We start from the raw sequence: 11,486 nt of genomic DNA, 5'->3' as shown, positions 1-11,486 counted from the left end.
AATATATTTTACTTGTATTTCCTTTTTGATTTTATTGTTGTTAATATATATAAGTTTCATTTCCCCTTTTATGGTTTTTATGTATTTTACAATTTTTATTTTTCAGTTTTTATTATTTTACTTTTTTTTTTTAAGTCTGTTAATATTTTTGTATTTTATTCATTACTATTTTAAAATTATTTTGCACTTTTTATAAATGTATTATTTTTTCTATTTTTTATTCTACTTTATGTGAATCGTATACTCTGTTGTCCAGTCATTTGGGCTCCTAACTTCTCTCACTCCAGTGAGGATCTTCAGCCTCTCACCCCATCATGGTAGTCATGCGCCGCCCCAGCCAAGTCTCTTTGTCCCCTGACTCCAGCCAGACCCTCCACCACCACCATTCCAGCCCATGGTGCTGAAGCGCTCCCCCTGGCTTGAAGTGGTTTCCATCCTATGTTTACAGATTGGTTCACTGACTCTCAGCACCCCACTATAAAAATTGTTCCAGCCCCTCTGATCCAGCCTGGTCCCTTGTCCCAGGAGTCAGCTGACTGGTGTGGGGGCCAAAGGGCTGAGCTGGGTTTTACAGTTCAGTCAACATAACCAAATAAAGCATGTGTAAGCCTCTGTGAAAAAGTGGTAGCCTAAGGGAGTTAGGCACCAACCTCTTTTAGCGCATAAAGTGCTATAGAAAGTTAACAGTACTCCTATGTTTTACCCCACCCATAAAACTTTGGCTGTTTTATCAAAATGTGTAAATTAATGTGACCATTTAACATAACTTGCTTAAATCCAAGGAATGAGTTTAGTCCATAAGGGACAAATTGTCAAGGCCCCAGGGCTCACATAAATCAGGGATGGGCATTGTTTTAAGAACGTGAATAGAATAGAATAGAATCTGACTCCTGGTTAGGAAGAAAACAATTCAGTGATAGAGTGGGGATACACAACTGCAGTTATTGCTGTAGCTCCATAAGCAGGCTGAACCGACTTCTTCCCTGCCCCCCATCTTTTTTCTTCCCCCACTCTGGTAGATGCCTAGGGAATCTCCTAGCATAGGCCACCTAATTCGTCTCTCCTTTCCTGGACTAATCCATAACCTCAAAGGAATAATTGTGATCTTATTACCTCTCACTAGCCCCCAGAGAAGGCACACTGGATGCACAAGTCTAAACACAAATATTCCCTTTGAGTAAAGCAAGTGGGCTAAATATCTTCTTTTAAAAAACAGCTCTGACAAATGCTGCATTTAATAAATCCCTTTGCAGATCAATTCCAACAGCCAGGGAAAAGTGGTTTTACTGAACAGCCATTATGGATAAAAGCAAGGGGAACAAAGGAAATTGCACTGCAGAGTTGTGAAGGAGTGGGGAAGCATGACAGATGTGTAGCTACAGAATAAGTGGGAAACAGGGCCGGCTCCAGGCACCAGCTAAAGAAGCAGGTGCTTGAGGCGGCCAATACCAAGGGGCGGCACTCCGGCCGCTATCGGGGCGGCACGTCTGGGTCTGTGGCGCGGTAATTCGGCGGCAGGTCCCTCAGTCCCTCTCGGAGCGAAGGACCTGCCACCGAATTGCCACCAAAGAGTGGAATGGAGCGATCGTGCTGCCGCGGCTTTTTTTTTTTTTTTTTGCCGTTTGGGGCGGCAGAAAACCTGGAGCCGGCCCTGGTTTTAGAACAGTGGTCAGGTAGAACCTCTCCCGGACCTGAGACAATGGGAGCATTAAAGAAAGGAAAAAAAGATCCCCTCCCCACAGCAGCCCAGCATCCTTTCAGGGCCTAATTGCATCTATTCATGAAGCAGTAAGACATTAGATGGGGACCTCCTTACTGGAGAGGAGAAAAAAATTTGGCGTCATGCCCTGGCCAGCAAGGCCCCTTTCAAGTATCAAAGGCAAAAGGGTGGACAGAGACATGTGACATCCTGCTGCAATGCAGCTGCTGACCCCGACAATGATTACAACGCTTGGTGCTGGGTTTGCAGAAAAGTGACACCTTGGAGGGTGTGTGTGTGTGTGTGTGGGGGGGGGGGGGTTTGAGCAGAAATCTGTGCATCCACTTGCAAAGTTCTGAGAAACTGGAGAAGAATATTAGACTCTGGCAAGTGCTGGAGCTTTATGCATGATTCAAAAAGCATGAACGTTTGATGCTTTCCAGGGCTCTGGGTCTCCAGGGAGAAGCGGACACTTGGCAATCATCCAAAGAGAAACCACAGAGGTGCTGTGCAGTATCCAGAGAGAAAAGGGCTGGAGTGGCTGTCACTGCTTCCCTCATTGTAGGCAGTGCTATCTAGAAGCCCCATCTTCTTGGTAGCAGCGGGATCCATGTACTACAGGACTGCACAGACGATCACGATGGCATCCTATAGTGCTGGGCAAAGCACTCCCCCGTAGGCAGACGTCAAAGAGTTAAACAGACAAAGGGCGGGAGGGAAAGCAGGGCACAGAGAACTAACTCCCCCAAGGTCATTGTGCCAGCACCAGAACCCAGGTTTCCTAACTCTCAGTCCCGTGCGCTATCCACTAGGCCAGGCTGTCTCCCTAATGAGGAGGAAACGTTCTAGGATTTTTCTTTCCCTGCACTTTGATCGCGAATTCAAACACAAGATGAAAAGCCAGACGGGGCCAGATTTTCAGACAGGAACACATACACACAGATCAGGGCTCGCTCTTGGGGATCTCAAGAGGTCTGCCTGGTCTCCCTCCCGACACACAGACATGCTTGCCTCTCTAGGTAGTACAACATCTTTCAGTCTTTTTTAGCATCAGTGTTTCCTTCAGAGTCCGTTCGATTTTGTAGTCTCCCCCACGGGGGTTTTCCTTTCCTTTCATTTGTTTTTTTTCTCAAGTGATTCTCTCCCATTCACTGACCCTCTGCTGCCAACCATTCTCCCTTCCCGTCCCTAATCTTATTCACACGGGGTGCAGAACACAGATCCTTCTATACATGAGGGTGACAACGTTATTTTGGAGAGCGAGAGGCTGACAGAAAATACTCAAGGATGACCCCATCCAAACACCAGTGAGTTAATAGATCTTGGCAGTAAAGTTTCTCACAGCACAACAATTTCCAAGTAGGGAAATACAGTGGCTTCACTGGTAGTGCCCAGCAGAGGGATCAGTTACTTAGCACACAGTAGTAGCGCTACAGCGCAACCCAGCCCTGATTACTAGCCTATGGGGCAGTTACAGAGAAGGAAGGGGCTGATTTGAGCTTTTCTCAAATGAGAAGTTTTTCCCCCAGCACAAAATGGTCTTTTTTGGAAAATGAAAAAATCTTGAGGAAAATTCATTTTGAGGAAAATTAGGAACATAAGAATGGTGATAACTGGGCCAGACCAATGGTCCATCTAGCCCAGTACCTGGTCTTCTGACTGGCTGGTAACAGGTGCTTCAGGGGGAATGAACCGAACAGGGCAATCACAGAGTGATCCATCCCCTATTGTCCACTCTCAGCTTCTGGCAGTTAGAATAATAGAATATTAGGGTTGGAAGAGACCTCAGGAGGTCATCTAGTTCAATCCCCTGCTCAAAGCAGGACCAACCCCAACTAAATCATCCCACCCTGGGCTTTGCTGGAGGTTTAAGGCCACCCAGAGCATGGGTTTGCATCCCTGACCATCTTGGCTAATAGCCATTGATGGACCTATCCTCCAGGAACTTATCCAGTTCTTCTTTTCTATACTAATTTCCCTACTATCAACAAACCCCTGAAACAAACTTCCAGAAGCTGGGAATGGACGACGGGATGGATCACTCTGTGATTGCCCTGTTTGGTTCCTTCCCTCTGAAGCACCTGGCACCAGCCACTCAGAAGACTGGATACTGGGCTAGATGGACCATTGGTCTGACCCATTTATGGCCATTCTTATGTTCCATGGTTTGATTTTTACTTTCATCTCCTTTTCCCTCTCTCCCGTTTCAGTGGCAAAATGCAAAAAGGGAAACTGAAAATGAAAAAATAATTGGCGATTTCACTAAGGTTTTCAAGCACACGGGTGAGGGTCTGTGATGTGCAGGAGGTCGGACATGATCCTTCTGACCTTGAAGTCTATAAACAAAAGCCCCTCCACTTTCTGAAACCTGTACAATGAAAATTATTTCACACACAACCCTCCCTCCTCTCCCCCGCCCCCCACACCATTTCTCTGTAGCAGCAAGGTACCAGCATTTCAGCTGATCTCTGAAACAGTGTCTTTATTCAGGAACAGAGACTACCATGAGCATGTCAACCCTGTCCTCTGCTGGCTTTACACACGTCAAGATCTCCATCCTTATTTAAGCCCCTCAATATTCTGGGATCTGGATACCTCAAAGGCCGCCTTACGTTCCAGGACGAGCCCTCCGATCGAGAACTCCGCTCCTTAGGCACAGCGGAATTGCCCGCCACAAGGATAAAACTGGCCTGTTCAAGAGACAGGCCTTTCTCTCAGGGCTGGTCCAAGGCTGTGGAACCAATTTCCCCAGGAACTAAGAACCACCTCCAGCATCACCACTTTGCATTGCAAGTGTAAGGTTCGTGTCTTCAATTTCAATAACGAATACACAGCACAGCAAACCTAAAATTAACAAAACCCACTGCCTCATAGAATTGTCCATTTGGCGGGGTGTGTTTGTGTGAACCAAAACGAATGAGAAAGTGAAAGTGCTAATTGTGTCACTTACTGCTTGACTGGAAGGTGATCTAACCTACAGCAATGAAATGCAGTACAAGAACCCAGCTAGAGAAGAAAGGAACCAATCTGCAAAGCATGGGTCTGCTATATCTTTTAGTGCCCTCCTGCGTCAGCCATGCATCTGTTTAAATTAAACCCTGGTCTTCATCAGGAGACTAGGATCAGCTTTTCATTTCCATGCTAACACACCCACTAGCATTTCTGTTAAATCTAGCTCTTAAATAAGAGGCAGTAATGCATCAGCTGAATATTAAAGAGCATGATTAAGGATTAATAAAGTGTGAGACAGAGCTCTCCTTGCTGTTACACCATTAGAAGAGATTTAAAATAACAAAACTACCATTTAAACACACAGTGGCCACCATTATAAAGTCATTTGCTCTGTTACAACCAATTTTCAGAGATATACTGGTAATTAAAGATAAATACAGATTTTATATTATCTATAAAACAGTGGCAACTGTGCAATCTGTGTTGGTATAATATATGGAGATATACCTATCTCCTAGAACTGGAAGGGACCCTGAAAGGTCATAGAGTCCAGCCCCCTGCCTTCACTAACAGGACCAAGTACTGATTTTGCCCCAGATCACTAAGTGCCCCCCTCAAGGATTGAACTCACAACCCTGGGTTTAGCAGGCCAATGCTCAAACCACTGAGCTATTCCTCCCCCTAGTATCATGCTGCCTTGCTAGATCTAGCTACTTACAAAGCCCTCATCACTGTAGTATCCAGGTCCCTCGCAAACACTAAAGAATTTATTCTGTCAACACTCCTGAGAGGTAAGGAAGCATACTTGTCCCCATTTCACAGATGAAGAAACAAAAGGGAAATTAAGTGACTTGCCAAAGGTCCCGCAGGAAATCTGTGAGAAGGCTGGGAATTGGACCCCCATTTCGTAGATTTTAAGATCAGAAGGGACCGTTGTGATCACGGAGGGGAAGAATTTTCAGAAGTGCCTCAGGGGCAGGTGTGCAAAGGGACTTAGGTGCCCAAAGATGCAGAGAGGCACCTATTTGTTTTTCCAACATGCCTAACATGCTTAGGCTCTTTTGAAAGTTCCACTAGTCACTGATCTGCATCTTTAGGCACCTAAATCCCTTTGTAAATTTGGTTCTAAGCAATTTAAGAGCCTAAATCCCATTTTCAAGGGGACTTCAACACTTTTGGAAACTTCTAACTGTAGTCTAGGCTGACTTTCCCCATGTCCCCCGGGCTGAGCCCAACAACTTGTGTCTGAACTAGCGTATCTTTTTTGGAAAGATGTGCAATCCTGATTCAGGCCCTGATTCACATGGGCCTAACTTTAAGCTTGCAACTAGTCCCACTGAAGTCAGGGGACTGAGAATTTATCTTACCTATTGGAACCAATTACCAAAAGATAAACCGCCCCCACTGTTAAAACTGTGTCCTATTCAGATCTCCCAACTCCCAGGCCTATGCCGTAGTCACGAGAACATCCTTCCTTACTCAACCACCGTGCGGCATCGGTCTGTCAAAATCTGGTTGGGGTTTTGTTTACAGGAAGCCATGAAAAGCTTAAGTTTGCTGCACGATTGACGCTTTTAGCTGGAGGGCACTCGGCATCTTCTAGGAGGCTCTCTGGGCAGGATCGACAAAGAGACTTCAGCATCTAAACCCCAGAATCAGTTGGCATGTAGATTCATAAAACCCCCATCAGCTTCTGCTGAACCCATGGGTAGTTAAAATAACTCAGTGCCTACGTTTTTGCTCAGGTGCCTATGGTCCTGCCTCTTTGCACCTGCGCTGCACCCCCACACCAGGCATCTGGATTCTTAAGTCCCAGAGCGATGCATGAACTGGAGTAAGAGAGATGCTTTTCTGCCTAACTCACTTGCAGGGCCCAATCCGGTAAGCATGTTCAGACCTCGCCTACCAGATCAGCCCCTATAGACCAGATTACCCAAAATGGCCAGAGGAGGGGGTGCTGCCCAGTGGTTAGAGCACGTGCCTGGCAGGTGGGAGATCTAGGCTCCAGTTACCCTGTGCCAATGGCTTTTAAAAAAAACAACAATCCACAGTGGAGTAGCTTCAACAGGAAAGATGGAGGGATCCCCACATCAGACTGTCTCATAGCCTGGTGTTTAGGGCACTCATTTGAGAGATGGCAGAGCCCAGTTCAGATTCCTTCTCCCCATCACGCGGAGGAGGGGCTTGAACTGGGGGGTGTTTCCCCATATCCCAGGTGAGTGTTATGACCACTGGGCTAAAAGTTACAAGGTGGGTGACAGCCCCTCCCCTGTCACAAATGGCAGAGACACCTAATGCCCAGAGAGGGTTTGCAGCAAAGAATCCCAAGCAGAGGAAGGCACCTCCCTGCAGCCTGGATTTAGGTTCCTATCTCCCAGAGAGGAGGACAGCCCTGAGCTGGGAATCTGCCATTAGCTACTTGAGGCGAGGAGCTGCCTCGCATGCTGGCTTTTATGAATTGCAGTCTCAGGCACCTGCCTCTCCCCATCGCTGTACAGGGAGCCCAAGCACTGAACTCAGGCTCTGTGAATTTCTAGGCACCTAAAAGTTAGGCCTGGCGACCCTCGGCATCACTGCTAAGGTTCATTGGGACTCTAGCCCTTGGCATTCCGGTTGGCTCCAGGCAGGGGAGAGGGTGCTTGGCCCCTGGCACAGTTGAGACTAGTGTGTGTGTTCTGGGCCAGTAAATGCTTCTGGGAGGAGAGCTCCGGGCGCCCAGATGCCAGCAGCAGCTGTATGCCTGACTGATAGACGCCATGGGGGAGTGCTGCTAGAAGGAGCTGCTATTAGCCTTCCTGAGGTATAAGTGGAAATCAGCCAGGCAGGAATGTGTGTCAACGATCTGGCAGTTTGGCTTTAAAACACAGCCATCCGCCAACACCCAGGGCCAGATTCTCTGCTGGCTGTAAATCTACATAGCTCCACTGAACACAATGCAGCTGCACCATCTCCTGCCAGCTGAAGATGTGGCCCACGATTCAGACTGATGCTGCATCTTCAGATGTCTCCCATGCACAAGTGGGCAGCATCCCTAGAACGATTCCAGCAGTTCCCTGTATGGAAATGGATGCTGTAAATAAAGAAAGGCCTTTCCTAACTATAGAACGCAACAGGGAATCACTTGCACACCAGCTTCTTTTGCTCTTCAGTTCTTTCCTGCTCTCACCTATTAGATACTTCTCTCTCCCTGGTACATACACATCCCCATGCTTAGCCAGCCTTCCCCACAACATGTGCTTCCCCAAGGACTTGGGCCCAACTCCATGCAGGCTAATGGTTCCCCATGCAATGTGCCACCCATTGGGCAGTGTCTGTTACAGGTCCCCCTCTGCGCCAAGCCACAGAAGAGATGAGACATACAACTCCAGCGGCTTGGCTCTTTAGCTTAAGCTGTTGGGGATTGTGCTTTTAGCTCTGGAGGTCCCTGATTCAATCTCCAGGATGGGGGGCAAGATGGCAGCCATCACAGATGTGCTAGTCTGGATTGGCATCATGGCATAAATGCTCACCTGCCAAGCAGGAACAACAGCCTAGTGGACCCAGAATAAGTGTCAACCAGTCACTGGTCTGCTTGCTGAGGCTATACCACAGGGAGTTATTTAGGGGCCTGATTTTGGCACCGGTCCTCATGCTGAATAGCACTTACTCATATGGTAAAACCCAGTTCAATGCATAGGTGACAGATTCGGAGGCTGTTTCGGCATTACTCCAGCCTCAGTGCAGTCACTGCACAAATTCGACCATGAGTCCTTATAGGTGTTCTGATTCCAGTAGGACGAATGAAGGTTTGGGGGTGGGGATGGAAGGGGGCATGTCCAAACTGGTGCCATGAAGAAACTAAAGTGGGTGTCCCCCCATCAGATATATTTAGTAATAAACAACCGCTTTCCATGGGGTAGGGTGTCACAGAGAGTGTGCAGTACCTGTTTACAATGTATTTATCCTTTTCTAGCAGTGACACACAGCATCTTCCCTGCACAGAAACAACATTGAAGCACAAGGATTGGCTTGCAAGACACTGGGAAAGTAGGTATCATCTCCGTATACTTCATTAGCGAGACCATTTCTGGAATACCCTGTCCCCTTCCAGTGGGCAGCCTTTAATAAAAAGGATGCTGAAAATATGGAAAGGGATCAGAAGACAGCGACAAGAATCAGTCTGGAACACCTGCCTTACAGCATGAGACTAAAGAAGTTCAATTGTTTGAGTTTGTTCTAGAGAAGGTCAGGAGGTGATCTGATCACGTTCTACAGTTATCCACACAGGCGGAGGTTTCTTTAATGTCACAGACAAAGGCAGAACAGGATCCAATGGCTGGAAGTTGAAGTTAGACAAATTCAGACTAGAAATAAAGGCACAATTCCCCCCCCCCCCCCAAGACAGTGAGGGTAATTAACCAGTGGAACAATTTACCTAGAGATGCGGGGAATTCTTCGTCACTTAAAATCTTTAAATCACGATCGAGGTCTTCCTAAAAGATACACTCTAACTCAACTACAAGTTACAGGTGTGATGCAGGGGTCACGGGGTGAGATTCTATGGGCTGTGATATATGGGAGCTCAGAACTAGAAGGGAGCGTTTCGGTCATCTAAGGCTTCAGGAAAACAAAAGCTCCAAAAGCCTCCAGTGTGGTGGCCACCCAGCCAATCCACTGCTGGTAAGAGCGGATGTAAAATAGCTGGCAAGAAGCCATTTGCAATGCCTCTGTAACAGAGCAAATCAGCATGCACAGGTCTGCGAGTGCCTCCTGCCTGCATGTTAATGACTTGGAAGAATGGTGGAAATTCCTCAGGTTCATACTGCACCTTGGTGAAATGATTCTCCAGAACATAGCATCTATTTGCAATTAAAATCAAGGTCAGGGAAGCGGTCAGCTCTGAGCCACCCTGAACACAAAGTCCGGGAAATGTTACTGGTGCACGAGAAGTGACGAATCTGGCTGGGAGTCACGAGGACTAGCAATTAAATTTCCTATGTCTCCAGGGCAGCTGAGTTCTCTACATTCTCGCTCTCGCTCAGCTCTCCATTCCCTGCTTTACTTTCCCCCCGGCCCTTCTCTTTTTAATCGTATGCAGTTACAAGAGCCGCACTCCCAAACTGGTAAGTGTAATGAAAGTTCCAAAAATCGTCTCCATGCCAGCGCTTCCGTAACGTGCTCCATCGCTGGGGTGATCAACTTCCTGCCATTGTCAGCCGCAAGCGTGGAGTCGCACCATCGCCCCGGTGATATCCAGCTTCATAGAGCTGGAGCGGACAACGCAGCCAGTCTGCTTACATGTCCCCTGGACTGACTCGTCAGGGCACCGCAGGAGAGATGAGCATGTCCTGGTAGCGAGGCTGTGTGGAAAGTAATTGGAACCATGCAGCTAAAACTCAACTGGCAGGTTTGAAGAGTCTCACCAGGCCGAAGAGAGTTTGGCCCTGGGGTGGGGGAAGGATTTACAGCTCCTGCATAAGAGCAGAAGGTCAGAACAAGAGTGATGTTTCTCCAGCTCTGTTGTATCTCAGTCGAAGAGACTGGTTGTTCTAGGAGCTGTTATTTTTATTAGAGTAGCACTGAGATCTATCTAGCTTAGACACTTTTATGGCCCCCCCATTAGCAGAGTACCTGAGCATATTGATCTTTAGCAGATTTACCCTCGCAACCCCCCTGTAAGGTACGGCAGTGCTATTATCCCATTGTACAGATGGGAAACTGAGGCACAGAGACACCAAGCAACTTGGCCACGGTCACACAGGGAGTCTGTGGTGGAGCAGGGACTCAAACTCATGTCCCCCAAGTCCTAGACAACTGTCTTCACCACTGAATCATCCTTCCAATCTACTCCTTGCATTTCCACTGACACCTCTTCCACTTTGCCCCTCTCCAAGACCTTCCCTGTTAGCTGCTGTGTACCCCAAAGTCTATCACAGATAGAAGAGTTCCTGTCAAGATTAAGCAGACGCTGCATAAGAAAGCTCCTTTAAGGCATAGTTTGTACCGAAGCGGCAAGGCAGTTTTGGAAACAACTATTTGATTTATATATGTTCAAAAGTCCAGAGACTTCTCTGGGTAACCTTTGGCTCAAATGTGAGAGTCCCCTGACCAAGCGTAAATGGTCCCTATTTACTTACAGCTACAGTGAGAATAATGAGGGCACATAATTAGAGCTCCCTGCATTCATTTGGAGCCCAAAGCCCTTGAAAAAAATCTCACAACTGCCAACTAGAGAGAGGAGATGTGCATGAAAGCCTGCTCAGTTGATGCAACCTTGCTTTTACACAGTGTTAAGCTCTCTCTGTATTGTGTCCAGGACCGAGAGGAGGAAAAGGGGAGTGGACAATTGTACTGGGGCCCAGAGCTCGTGGGAGGATGGGGACTCACAATGTCTGTGTAAATAAATTTGGAGGAGGTGGGGACCCAGCAAACATGATGTACCAGGGCCCCAAATTTCAATCAGTGGGCCTGGTTTCCATGCCAGTCTCTAGAAGCAGCTCCTCTTATGAGTTGCTGATGCCTGACGTGCATCTCTAACAATAATGCTTGCCTTTATACTTTATAAGAGCACACCTACAGCATCACATTTCAAAGCACTATACCAACATCTTATTGATGAAACCTCGTAACAGCCCCAAGAGTAGGTATTGTACCCATTTTACAGATGGACAAATCAGTTCATGTTTGTGCCTCGTTTTTCCCAAGTTCACACTGCAAGCCACAGAGACAAAATGTGCTTAGGACCTGGATTTCAGAGCCAAGTCTTGACAGTACAGTGCCTAGAGTAAGCCATATGCCAGAGTTGGGTAATTCTGCATTACAGACCCCCAGCTGCTATGGTAATTTACTCTTGGAC

This window comes from Terrapene carolina, unplaced genomic scaffold (genome assembly GCF_002925995.2).
Source record: "Terrapene carolina triunguis isolate 2854851 unplaced genomic scaffold, T_m_triunguis-2.0 Scaffold374, whole genome shotgun sequence".
Lineage (NCBI taxonomy): Eukaryota > Metazoa > Chordata > Testudines > Emydidae > Terrapene > Terrapene triunguis.
This window is presented reverse-complemented; position numbering follows the sequence as displayed.